Source organism: Pinus tabuliformis, chromosome 7, assembly GCF_031772625.1.
Source record: "Pinus tabuliformis cultivar Carrire ecotype Pingquan chromosome 7, CPIR1, whole genome shotgun sequence".
Lineage (NCBI taxonomy): Eukaryota > Viridiplantae > Streptophyta > Pinopsida > Pinales > Pinaceae > Pinus > Pinus tabuliformis.
The window spans coordinates 1307815717-1307830685 of NC_142293.1; positions in this window are offsets into that span (position 1 = coordinate 1307815717).

Consider the following 14969-nt stretch of genomic DNA (forward strand, 5'->3'; position numbering starts at 1 on the left):
TTTTCTTCTTATTATTTCTGTTAGCACTCCATAAATTTCTCGAGGCTGAGGAGAGAAATCCCAGAGGTAACCACTAACCTCTCTGGGTTGGAAACTGGTCCTTTCTAACCAGAGGGGGCTCCCTCACTATTAAACTCTGATGATAAACACACTAAATATTAAAGAGACCATATCTGTAAAAGATGGTATAAAACTTAATGAACTTGTTGAGAGTTTTAGGAAAAGAATACTGAAGTATGAAGCTAGTAACATAATCTTAATATTAGGGAATGCATGAGTTTTTAGAAAAATAGAGGTAGGGTAGGCATACGTTCCAAGTCGACACGATTTGAAGTATAGCAGGGAATGGAAAGAGACACAATTATATTTGATCACAAGCAGCAGAGCATATTATAGTGAATTCCGCGGCATAAACTAATGACCAAATACTAGAAGAACCATGACAGAGCAATGAAGAATTCCATCATGTATGATTCCACAATTAGCCTGATCATCTCAAAATGAATTCAAGATAAAAATTTTAGAAATGATTATTTAGATAAACAAGGAAAAAAACTTGAAAGAAACATACCACAAGAATCTTTGAGATCAAATACATCAACTTGCACAACACATATGCACAGTCCTGTTTTCCCAAAATCGAACCCTTTTCTCTTATTTTTTTCAATTTAAATACATTTAGAATATCGAACAATCAAAATAAAGTACAATATATATTTCATCCACTTGAGAGGATTGAATCATCTTCAATTTAGAAACATCAACCTTTGAAAGCAAAAAACTAAGATAAAGCTAAAAATAAAAATGAAACATCTCTTTTGATAAAATTAGCTTTATCTTATCTACTTCTCTGATCCATATTCCTTAATTTCTATCCATATCACCAACATCATTCTAGATATCTATACATTTCCACATTTTCAAACTGAAATCCAAAAATTTCATCATTATGGCAATAAAAACTATGAAAATAGGCGTAGAAGAAACACATGTAGCTCCCAAATGGTATAAAATGTGTAAAAATGGAAGGAGGTTATTGTATATTAATTTGTTTTTGAAATAAAACTCTCTCATTTTATTCAAATTTTTCCCCAGGTCCTCAAAATATTCTTTTCCAAACAATGACTAAAACGAGAAATTTACATAGTCTAAAAAACATGTTTTGATGATACATTCGAATATCCTGATCCATAACACCTATGAAGAAACTAGAAGAGGTTATTTTTATTTGACCCATCCTTGAGAAACAACTATTTTTGTTTCCTAAAATTCTCTTCCATGCGATCAAAAAATGTTCTGGAAAAGGATGACTAAAATAAAGTATTTGTGCAGCGTTGTGCAACGAACACTCTGAGTAGCACTCCATGCTCTGTATGGTTGCACACCTCCTTTGGAAATATGGATAAAATGGGTAGGCTTGAAATGGATCTGTGATACTTTATAAATCCTTAAGTAGGCTATAAAACTCTTGAAAACCTAATAAATGGTTGATACCCGCTTGCGCAACGGTTGCACAATGACCATGACTCCCACTAACTTGACACACCTTCATGCTTTTGGTGAACCCTTTATGATAGAAATTTGACAATGTCAGATAGTGAAATTTGGGACTATGAAAGAAATAGTGGTCATAGGCTCAACTTATTCAAAAACCGAAAAAGAATGAATAATACAAATACATTTGACGTCAAAAATCATAAGGCCCTAACATTTTCTTGTTCTGGCCTTTATGTTTTGAGGGTCTTGGGAATTGGTTCGGAAGGAGGAAGTTAATGGAGCTCAGGGAGAGTTATGTGATACCATAAAGGTAATGTAAGGCCCGGATGAAGCTCAGTGCATGAGTAAGGGAAATTGAAGGTAAGAATATGACAGTCAGTTAGACAGGTTGGGTCCATTGTGGTAAATGGACGACGACAGTACAAACATGAGAAAGGTAAACAGAAAGACAAAGTAAATGGATTTGAAGCGTTAGATTCGTTGGCTATGTTGGGAACTGTTGTTCTTAATGTTTTGTATGCTATTAATAGATAAAGGGAGTTCTCTTAACCTTGACCTTATGCTATCTAGTAATTATGGTTTGATCATGATTGTGTTGATGTATCTATATGTATACATGTATGTATGTATATATGTCATTGTCTGATAGGATCATGATTGTTTTATATTAATTCTTATATGTATGTATGTATGTATGTATCTATTTCACTATCTGATAGGGTTTTTAGGGATCATTCTTGTGGAGGAATGAATTCTTATGAAGGTGAATGTCATGAAGAGGTTCTTGGCTATGAGGAATAAAGTGGGTAGAGTAGTCCTAATAGATATATGAGATCAATATCATGTGGGTATGAATTGATATTATGTCCTTGTACTATGCCTATGTTTATGTTATGGATAGGAAATGTTGAGGGATACATTAGCGGAATGAAATCAATGTGCTTTGGGGCATGTTCTGACAAGAATGGATAAGACACTTGAAACAAGGTTTCCTAGTAGAGGCAATGTGGTCTCTGGATGTGTGGTACTATTGTTGTGCATATGTTGTATATGTTGTACATGTTTCATTTGTACTGTTGTGCACATGTGATGTTATGTATATATAGTGTGTGTACATGTTGTTTATGCGATGTTATGTATAGAGTGGTATAGATAGTGTTGTGTACATGTTGTTTATGTAGTGCTATGTACAATGGTGTTGTGCACATGTTGTATGTGAAATTCTATGTACATATGGTGATGTGCACATGTTGGATATGCGGTGTTGTGTACATATGGTGCTTTGTGCATGTTTCATAGGTGTTGTTGTGTACATATGGCATGATGTGCATATGGTGCTATGTACATGTGGTGTTATGTGTGTACAAGTGGTGTTGTGTGCATATGGTTCCATGTACATGTTGTACATGGGGTGTTGTGTGCACATGGTGTTGTATACATGTCGTCCATGTGGTGTTGTGTCCATGTTGTGTAGGTGGTGCTATATACATGTGGTTTTGTGTACATGCTGTGCACAAGTGGTAATGTGTACATGTTGTACATGTGATATTGTGTGCATGTTATACATGTTATTTTGTGTACACACGGTATTATGTATGTGTATTGTGTAGTTTTGGTATCGTGACATGTGTATTCATTGTGTTGTACTCTGTGTAGTACATGTATTATGTTGTGTTGTATGCTAAGTGTAGGTACATGTATTGTGTGGTGTTGTACATTGGGTATAGATGTATGTGTGGTGTTGCACATTAGGCATAAGTGTATGTGTTGTGTTGTACACCAAGTGTAGGTGTATGTGTTGTGATGTACATTGTGAATGTGTATGTGATTGATTAAAAGAAAAGGCGTTGGGTGTTGTTGGGTGAGGCAACCAATTCAGTGTGCATATGGAAAGGACAAAGGACAAATGTATAAGTTAAGGATTGATTAAAGGATAAGTATCAATATTTTATTCCAGTTTTATTATACATATGATCTATGATTATGTTTTATGATGATTGCATGTGATTCATGATTTTGATCTATGATGGTTGTGTTTCAAGCTAGTCGAACGTGATATGTTTATACATAATGATTTGATAAAGATGCTAGTTTGACTTGTTGTGATATGAAATAAATAGGATTGTAGGTGAACCTTATTGACAAGCTACAAATGAGGTATGATGTGAATTTATTTCAATTTATTTTAAATCTAATGGAAGTTATGTGCTTGGTACAGGAAGCACAGAAATGCCCGGTTGGGTGGTTGAAACTGACTGCAAGGATTAGCAACAGCAAAAAACTGAATTTTAACAGGCGGCAGTATGATGGTAAAGCACTTCAGGAGCATGGACATTGTGGGACGCTAGTGCCCAATAGTGTCCATTGATTTCCATGAGCATGCTATGACCGCTATGATGGTTTTGAGGTAGGTATATGCCTTGGTCGTTCACCTTTCGATGCGAAGAAGCCTTTCCAACGAATGGATCACCCAGGATAAGGGATGTCGGGGAACTTGGAAGGTGAGTGACTGCATGGAAGGGGGTGATTGGATTTCCCGTGGGATTGTGTAGTAAAGAAGGGAAGGTCGGGGATGGATTTGTTTTGGTCATTAGAATTCCTAGATGGAATCAGATGCACATTGGGAGTGTGCCTTGGAAAAATGAGTTGGTAATTGTTCATTGAGAGGACAACATCACAATATTGTAGAGTTGGACATTAGATGTAGCTTTTATTTTGGAAGTGGATTCTGGACTTCCGGGGGTCAGAGGTGAATCCTGGTACTAATTTTGAGGGTGGAAGTGTAAGCCTATCGATTCCCTTGTTGTTGATACAGATATCATATCCTTTTATTTGTTGGTTTATTAAATGTGCATATGTGTATATGTGCATATTATTGTAAATACTATATCGAGCTGCATTTATAAATATCCATAGGCAATATGGTTATTTGTTGGTTGAATCAAATGTGCATGAGAGTATATGTGGTTGTTATTGTAAATACCGTAATGAGTTGTGTTATAAAGCTCCACTAAACGATATGTTTGTCATGTTTCAGCAGTGGTCCTTGTAAATACTGCTATGAGCTAAGTTATAAATCTCCATGGGAAGTATGTTTTTCTTTCAACAGTCTTGTTGGTTGTAGGCATCATTGAACACCGAGGACAGTGTTCCCCCAAGGGGGAGGGTTCTGTAACAACCCTAGTAAAATTTCCATGTAAAATTCAATAAAGGAAAAAATAAGACCAAGGTCATGGGACACGTATTCTAAGATGAATGGTGGGAAAAACATCCCAGTGGGTATTCATTTCAGTTATTATGGCTAAAGGAAAATGGCAAAGCCAATGGCCAAGGCTTTAGAAAGGAAAAATGGCATTTTTGGAAATTTATATATGAAAATAAAGGAAATTAGGAGAAAAGGAAGGTGAAAGGTCACATGATGCATGTGAGGAGTAAAATGAAGGAAAATAGAGAAAATGAAGAAAATAGAGGCCTCATTGATAAAAAGGCTTCCAAGGATTAGTTCATGGACTTTTTGTCAGTTCCATTTTGGAGATATTTCTCTAATCTCTCTCTCTCACACTCTTGGACACTTAGAGTTTTCTTGTAGAACTTTATCATTGGATCAAGAAAAACAAAGAAGGTAAGAGGAAGCAAAGATCAAGAAAGGAAGAGCAGGATCTAGCGACTATAGTGGGTAAATTTGCAGGTATCGATTTGCATGTGTGATTTCATTGTTATATTTAGCATGCATGGTTATGAATGTGTGTTCTTGGTTCTCTTGATGTCATGGGCATGGGTTTTTCCAAGTGTGACAGTGTATTTTAGCCTAGCCTTGTCATTTCTGGATAGCCATGGTGTGATGGTTCTTTTCTATGTGGTTGAGTTGGATTTCCGGATGGAATTGAAGTTGAGTGGGGTGGTCCCAGGATTATTAACAAGGCCTAGGAATCCTGGGATAGGATAGATGGTAAAGCTTGAATATGAACACCTCAATTTATCCTAGGGATCCCTTGACCAGTAATGAAGGGACACACGATAAAGCTCAGTGGGGAGTACCCTTGATTGGGCCTAGGAATCCCAAGATGGGATACATGGTAAAGCCCAGAGGGTGGAGACCTCATAAGCCTAGGAATTCCTTCACTGATAATGGCAGAATACATTGTAAATCCGAGAGTTTTGGATGGAAAAATTACTCACAGTGTAGGTAGAGAGATTCGATGGTGATAACATAAATAGTTTTTGGGTCCATTGTTATCCCTTCCCCGGAGACAACATGTCCCAAGTAATGAATCTAAGTCTGAAATAAATTGTACTTGGTGAGCTTGTCATACAACTAATTATCTCTTAACAATCTCAACATCACTGCTAGGTGCTATGCATGATCCTCCTTATTCTTTGAATATACCAATATGTCATCAATGGAGACTATAAATAAGTTATATAGGTAAGGGTGCAACACATTATTCATCAAACACATGAAGAAGGATGGATCATTGGTAAGACCAAAAGGAACCACCATAAACTCATAGATACCATAACTTGTACACAATGCAGTCTTGTATATGTCTTATTCTTTTATGCACATTTGATGATATCTTGATCTCAGATCAATCTTCGAAAACACTGCAGCTTCCTTTTGCTGATAAAAAAAATCATCAATCAGCGACAAAGTATACATTTTCTTGATAGTCACCTGATTTAACTTCCTATAATCAATTCACAATCTTAGAGTACCATCCTTCTTCCTTACATATAATACTGGTGCACCCCAAGGCGACACACTTGGCCTTATTATCCCTTACCGAGCATATCCTTAAGTTGCAACTTCAATTCCACCAATTTTGGATTGCTCATCTTGTATGGTACCTTATATGCTGGTGCTACCCCTAGTACCAACTCAATATAAAAGTGCGTCTCTCTATGAGGCAAAAACCTTGGAATATTTGTAGGAAACACATCCTGAAATTGTTGTAAAACATGATACCTCCTTGGGACTTCATCATCCTCAACATCCTTTCCTTTGTCATTAGTAACATGTACTGCAAATAAAAAACATCCCTTCCTGCAACGACACTTGGCCTACATAGTTGTAATCATTCTCACTGATGTAGGCTTCTTCTTTCCCCATAAGATTATTTGTTCTCCATCATCATCCATGCACTCAATGGCCTTGTCATAGCAGTATACCTTAGTCATATGAATAAACCCAAAAACATGATATATGAACCAAAAGGAAGAACATTTAGATGTGTTGATGTAGGCATGTCATTAAGTTGAAATGCACAAGATCTCACCCAGTTATGAACTCTTCTCTTGGTTATTGTAGCCAACTACACCAACCAAGATTTTGAATGCACTTCTTTATTCAATTGACATTGATCGAGTAGGTTAGGACTAATATAGTTATAAATAGATCCAATATTAATTAAAATGGAAACAACTTGATCACAAAGCTTAGCTTCCATCTGGTTAATGAATTCCTGATGATCTATATTCCTATTATCCACTATTGCATAGATCTGGAGAATGCTCTAGTTTACATTCCCAACTATTTTTGCCTCCTGAGAATTGTAAATTTGAGGCCTTCCAACCTAATGTGATGGAAAGTACCTCCTATGATATGCTCCACCATAAGTCCAACACCTAAAACATTTCCTTCCATCACCTTTATTTTGTTGCTCCTTAGGCTGAGACCCATGTCCTCTCTCAATTGCATTAAACTTCTTATGAGGTCCCACATTTTCCTTGTCACCTGCATCCTGAGATCTTCCTTGCTTCTTAGGCCATTTTCCTTCTGTTTTCTCATTACTTTTCCAGTCCCGCTTGAACTCAATCTTGCGCTTAGACTACTCATAACAATGTTTTAGCTTTCTAATGACTTCCTCCAATGACTAAGGCTCATCATACTCAATCTGATTCTTGAATGCTAAAGGCAGTCTACTCATGAACCTTTGTACCTTTGTTTTCTCATCCTTGAGGTAGGGAACATACCTCAACAACACTAAAAAATTGGTCATGTACTCTTCATCTTTCATGAAACCCATCTTGAGCTAATATAATTCCTTGGCCTTCCCATCATAATATCTCTTAGACAAGTACTTCTTACAGAAGAGTCTTTAAAACTAATCCCAAATCATCTCCTCTTCCCTAATTACTATGATATTCTTAACATCTTCCCACCAAATATCTACTTTTACCTTGAGACTAAAGGTAGTTACCTTGGCTTTCATGTTCTCTGAATAATCATGCAATCTGAATAACTTCTTCATCTTAATAAACCATGCTTCTGCATCTTCTGATTTCTTCATTTTTCCATAAAAAGTAGGAGGCTTTTCTTTGTTGAAATCTTCTGGAAAGTACCCCTTCCCACTCCTATAAGGATGTTGGCGATCATGATGATGATGTCTCTCAGAATTGGAGCTAGAAAAAAATTCATGAGTTATATCCCTCTTGTTAGGTGTATCCAAGTATCTACCACCTATCATTGTATCATCCTTGTCCATCCTGTACCCCTTTTGAGACCTGCTTCCATCTACACCATTTGTATTTTCTTCTTGTCCATGACTGATCCCTAGTTGTCCTTGCTTCTATTAATCTAGTGAAAGGTTCTAAAGAATCACAACATTGACCTGGGCTTGCTTTTCTTGAGCTATGGAAAGTCTTTCTCGTGCCTTAATCAACCAGTCATTTTATGCCTTGCTACTCAAAATTTCTACCTTCAAACTTCTCAATGTGTTTGACAAACCAGGGGAATTTCCCTCTCCCTGTTGCTCAACTGATCTCTCCCATCCTACCAATGTCTCTTTAGGCCTGTATGGAGAGTCATATGAACTGTACTCAACTATTTTTCTCTTCATCTATTCACCTTATATGTCCTGCAATATGCCATTGTTATTTGTGTAAAACATAATAAAAAACATACCTCAAGGTATCTCAGAGGAGGCTATTGCATCTGCACAGGCCAATTCAGATTAGCAAGATACAAGATCACAAGCATAACAATTCATACATGGATATTATAACAATAACAATAAGTAGGTAACATGCATGCATGATAAATATATAAACAACTAACATGAAAACATAACAATATGCATGTAGCTCGAGATCTAGTGTTGCAACCTCACTCTAATACCACCCTGTAACCACCCCATCCGAAATTCACCCTCGTTTACAAGCTCTTCAGGTAAACATGAGCTGAGAGATACTATGACGTGACCCAATATCCAAGTTCCACTTATGGAAGTGGGGAATACTAACCATAAACTTACTAAAACGTGTCAGGGACATCAAATCACCCAGGTGTCAGACCAAAACCCCTCATGCTCAGACCCTGAGCTGGAACATATTTTTAATTGATCTCACAACCCAACTTCATGAATAAGTTGTTGTGAGTGCAGTTGGAAAGATCCAATCGAACGCACATGACTCCCTCTATGCGGTTGCAGCCAAAATTTACTAGTTCCATGCATGCAACTGTGAAATCAGTGCCATATTTTCATGGCTAGCCTATAGGTCATTTCCTAGAACAACCCATAACTTTCCAAAATCAAGTTTAAGATGTTGATAAGTCTATATGATAAGTGATAAGGCTATATTTTACCCGAACAAACCAAACACATGAGAAAAATTTCGTCAAACATATGGTAAACAGAGTAACTACAGGTCATAAACACATATTTGTTTAATGTCTCCTTAACTTCATCCAGGAATCATCAAGAAGGCTCAATGCCCTCTCAAACTAGCTGCAACAACACTAGTTAGCCCATGCATTCAAATAACCACTTAATAGCTTATCAAATCATGAACAATATCCATAATATGAGCACATCATTTAACCATATCTATAACTAGCATAACCCATGACGAACAACCATAAAATCAACACAATAACCAATACATCTGCTCATTGATCACAATAAGTAAATAACTCATATTAACATATGCAAATTCCAACCAAGTCAATAACTTTCATGTACTACCTAACCATAGATTTGGCTTAACCAAATGTCTCTTTCAGCTAATCGCCCTTGTGCCATATTCCAAGCATGAATATGGGATCTCATGGAATAAATCAAAACATAACAAACCAGGTCTTCTAGAGGCCAAACCGCCTCAACCCTCAACCACAATGATTTCACCTAATTGGTCTGGAAATTAATAACACCAAACAAGCTTAGATGCCTCTAACTTTCTTCACCATAACCAGAGGAATTTTCTTGTCTCCACCCATTCGTCAAGAGTTCCAGGAGAAAGCCAATCTCCACCCTTGACCCTAAGGAATTTCCTAAGACCACCTCATAAGGATCCAAAGTCTATTGGCCATCCAAAGCTTAAACCAAAACAAGGAACCCACAACACCATGGCTATATAGGAAATTGAAAGACAAGGCTGAAACCACTATCAATCTAGGAAAATCGCATGCCAATGATAGAAAGTAAACCAAACAAAAAAATGCAAGTACCATGAATTCAAATCTCAACAATGAAATCACACGTGAAACATGTTACTTGAAATGTACACCTATTATAGTTGTTGTTCCAAGATTTTCCTTGTGCTCCGTTGCTTTCCTTTGCTTTATTTCTTATCCAAGTGCTTCCTCTCTCTTCTCTTAGAGTCCATTTCTAAAAGTTATCAAATCTAGAACTGAAAAAAGAAATGAACTAAAAGCTATCAAAAGCTATGAATTGTTTCTCCAATGTTATTTTATCATTGATGTCTAGTCTCTTCTTTTTCTTTTTCCTTTTTCTTTCATTTTCCTCTAATTTCTCTCCAATTTCTCTTGCATGCATATTTGTGTCTCTTCATCACCCTTTTCTCCTATTTTCCTTTATTTTTTATATTAAATTGTCATTTATTGCCTCTTTTCCTTTGCCAATTTATTTGCTAATTTCTATAGACATTAATAAACCAAAAGTTATGCCCACTATAGTGTTTTTACCTCCATTAAACTTGGAATACATGTTCCATGACCTCGGTCTTATTTTATTTACACAACAAATCAACTGGGGGTTGTTACAATTTACTTGTGAATTGCTTGATCTATACATGAAAACCTATCTCATATACAACCGATTGTTAAATTTAATGTCCAATATAACATTCTCACTATAAGAACATTAAATAACCGATAATCAACATGTACAGTATAAACATAAATAAATCTAACTATAATTAGATGCTTGGGGAATATTTAGAACAAAAATCATTCCACCCTACCATGATTTGTCTCCAACAGTTCCCCACCGAGCTCAGACCTTCTTGCCTTTAGGAATCAACAACCTTCTTGGGTTCCTGAGTGGTTTATCTTATAGATTATTCCTAGTATATTTTTACTTAGCACTGTCCTACTTTAAGGGTATGCATCCCATAATTTCCTAGGCCTTTTGATTTAATTTAAGAAGAATATCTTTTCTTTTTCTATAAAGCTCACCTTTCTCTCCCGCTATGCTTTATTTCACTTTTCACCCAAACTATCGTTTCTCTCCTGCTAAGTAATTAACATAATATTTCTCTACCACAATGTTAATATATTTAACAACTTTCTCCTAGCAATTTTTAAGAGACATTTTGGGAAGGTGCACCATGTGGACTTTAACCACTAATAATTTTTTTATAAATTGGAAAGAAGTCTCTAGTATTCAAGTGATCTTTCCTAAATATTTCCAAACAGCTCGTTTATTAATTTAATAAAATAAAACATAATTACATCATCAAGTAGTTTAAATATTGGCTCCCATATCCAGCAAGTTTAACAATAATTTAAAAGTATAAAAATATCCATGTCTGAAAAAGAAAAACATAGGGGTGTTACATCTTGAGGCACCTCATCTTTGGTTACATGAGTTCTTTATCTGGTTATGTGAATTCCTAAAGCACCTAATCTCCGTGGCATGTAGCATAAAAGGGAAAGCATGTGACATATTGTGAACATATCTTTGGAGGGATGAAATGGAACTTAGGTAATTAGTCTACTGGTTAGTTTGGTTATGACTTGGATTTCTCTCGTATTGAAAAAGATTCTATAAGGAAAGGAAGGATTGTTGATTTTTCCCATTGTGGGTTTTTCCCTTACCGTTGGCCTAATTTATGGTGTCTCTTATCTCTTATGCATTGTAATTTCCATTTCCTTGAAAATTTGAACAGAAGTGTAATTGCTTGATGAAGAATAAGTAAAGACTAAAAGAACCATCTTTTTCACAAGTAATTACCAAGAAAGAGGAATTAAGTGTTAGTCTACATTGCACTTGTTTTCTTAACATGGTATCAGAGCTATGGATACCAGGAAATTATAGATCACGTCCCATTATATTCCTATCCCTTCATGGCATAAGTAAAACTATAGAGAAGAAATATTTTTGGTCATCAAATCCTAAAAGGAATAAAGAAACCATGAGATGCATGCATCTGTGAAGAACATTCTTGAAGAAATATCTAAGTTCTGTAAGTAATCCTAGTCACCTTTGTGTTAGCATATGAATTATCTCTGTCCAAATTTTATATGTGAAGGGATGAGGTCTTTGTGGTTTATCTTTGTGAATAAGAAACCATACTTTTCATGTAATGACTCCTTAAAGAGTCATCGTGAAGGAAATTCAATTTAGTAATAAGTCTAGTATCTCTGAGATCATACGTCCGGGTAGCTTGAAGGGAATTCTGAATTATGTTACACACCTAATAATGACAAGCTAAAGACCGAATTCTACTTCACCCGTGGAGACAAGTTAACCATTTCTATGATATCAGTCTAAAGTTTACTATAGAAATTGTCATCTAAATGAAACTGAATCAGAAAGTGTGTGCTAAAAGTTTGGTGTTCCTCGAGTTAAGATCCATCTTTGCGTTGAGATCCATGTCAATAAGGCATCTGAACTATGTAATATCTATGGAATAACTCAATTTACATATTTCTGGAATACAAAGACACTATGTTAAGTATGAACTATATTTCCTCTTTGAAATAAAATTTAGCTACATCCATGACATCCTAGTTTTAGTGGTATTGTTGTCACAAGTATCCGAACCTCTTTATCTCTGAAGACATATTGTTGTGGCACAAGTCCATGATGGATATAGATCTATGATGTGACCATGATATTGTTTGCTATACATAAAAGAAGGATGAAATATATATCACAAAGAGCCCATATGACGTCTCTTTGAAGTAAAAAAATTGAAGAAATTCTTGGATTGGTTTAGCTTAGTATCTCAATTAAAATACAACTTGAAGTGTGGCATATACATCAAAATAGAAATATTTCTTTTGAAGCCTAGTTGTCACTTGGTTCATATACTAGGATGAAGGTCAGATATGGAGGAATATAGGATCAAGTTTAGATATGGGGGAATTTGTTATTTGATAAGTCGTATGTGACCCATGACTATGGTAATAAATGAAAAGAGGTTAGGTTCCTCTTCAAGGTCAAATATCAAAGCTATAGTATTACAAGCCAAGGATATTTGATTAATAAGTTTCTGAAGGCGATCTGAACTACTAAAGTATTGATGCGAAAGTCTCTTGGGTAGTAAGATCTACCATGATGAAATAAAATGATTATAAGAAGCTAGGTTGCTTCATTTTATGTTGTCAAGGTTAAATATTGATTAATTGATGATGTATATAATCTAGGGTCTTCGCACTTAGGAACCTGAAGATTCAGAGTCTAGGGTTTAAAAAACCCTAGCAAGTTGAGAAGAGAATGAAAGGAAAATTCTTGATGTATCTAGTTACAATTAAGTGTGTTGGTCTATGAACCCTAGAGAAGTTTGAACAAGAAATCTCTAGGGTTTGTACCCTAGGAATGATAGTTTTTCTATAAATAAGAAACCATAGATTTTGTAAGAAGGATATGACATCATGTTGATGTCGAGAACAAAGATAATGAATTTGCAAGATAAATGCAAGAATTCCAATATTAGGTCCCTATAATACTAGTGTACCCCCATATTGTTATTGTTTTCTCCATAGAAACCCCCTATTGTTATTGTTGTTCCTTTATATTATTATTTTTATGTAGGCCCTAATTATATTTTGAACCTTCAGACTCATATATACCAAGGAGGCCTTGTCATTTACAGGTTCCCCCCTAAAAGTGGATTATTATCTATTTGTTGATCTATATTTTCGTATCTTTCTGTGCTATTTTGATTTGGATACATAACATTTGGTATCAAATCTCTTGATTCTAATGTTTTTCTGCTTCAAACAGATCATTGTGGAATTTTCACTATAAGTTTTTTTGTGAATACTAAGATATTAAAATTGATACTACATGGAGGTCAAATCTTGATGAACAAATGGTTACAATTGCATACCTTGGTTCGCTATATTTTCAGAGTTTTCCAAGGAAGTTAAGTTTTCTGCATGCTCTAGAATTTAGTCTCAAACAGGTGTCCCAAGGAAAAATGTCATAACTTTCTCTTTGAGAATAAGATTTGAATTTTGTAAAAAGTTATGGAAATTACACGTACTTTAGTTTCTGGGTAATATTTTGAAGGACAAAGGTTGAAACAGTGGCATCCTGTACAAATTCGTTGCAATGAACCAATCCATAATTATATCATCGTGGATATTTGACATAACTTTATCTTGAAGAAACCAATCTCAGTATAATTGGTGGGATTAGAAAGAAGACATAGAGAGTTATCTCAAGATGAAATTTTATATATTGGGAGGCCAAAATCACATAGATACAACAATTTCATGGTCATCTAGATAAACAAGATCAAAATCAAGCTCTTAAAAGGTGCATATTTTTAATTTTTATAATTTTTGTTTGATATATCAGTTTGAAGTAATTCAAAGGGAATAGTTAAGCATAGATATCATTAATTATTTATAAAAAATTTCCCAAACAATAAAATTATACACCCATAAAGCCCTAAAAATATCTACTATGATGCATGAAGAGGAAGAAATGCAACATGATATATCAAAATTATGGGACCAAGTGCAACAAATTTCACTCTCACAAAGAGAAACCAAAGATGATCTAAAATGGAACATGGATGGTTTAAAAGGGTACATGGATGGTTTAAAAGAGGACATTGAAGGTTTAAAAGAAACATGGAAGTTTTTAAGGAAGGTTTGAAAAATTTTCTACGAGAAAAGCTTCCTAATGGTGACAAGGTATTTCATGATGAAAATAAAATGAATGTGAATCATTATTTTAGAGACTCCAACTTTGGGTTGAAGACCAACCATATTCAAAAGATGGATATGAGGAAGTTTGATGACGAGGATCTGGTAGCATGGACACTATAGATGGATCATTTCTTTGATATACATGATGTGCAACACACATAAAAGTTACATAGTGCAACTTTATATTTATAACCCAATCAATTTGTGTGGTATCGATGGCTTTATTCTCATAAATCACCTTTTACTTCGATTTTTTTTATGAGGGAATTGATAGCACATTATGAGGATACAAAGAGAAAACCTTCCTTAGCCAATTGATAAATGTCAAACAAAAGGGTTCAATTGG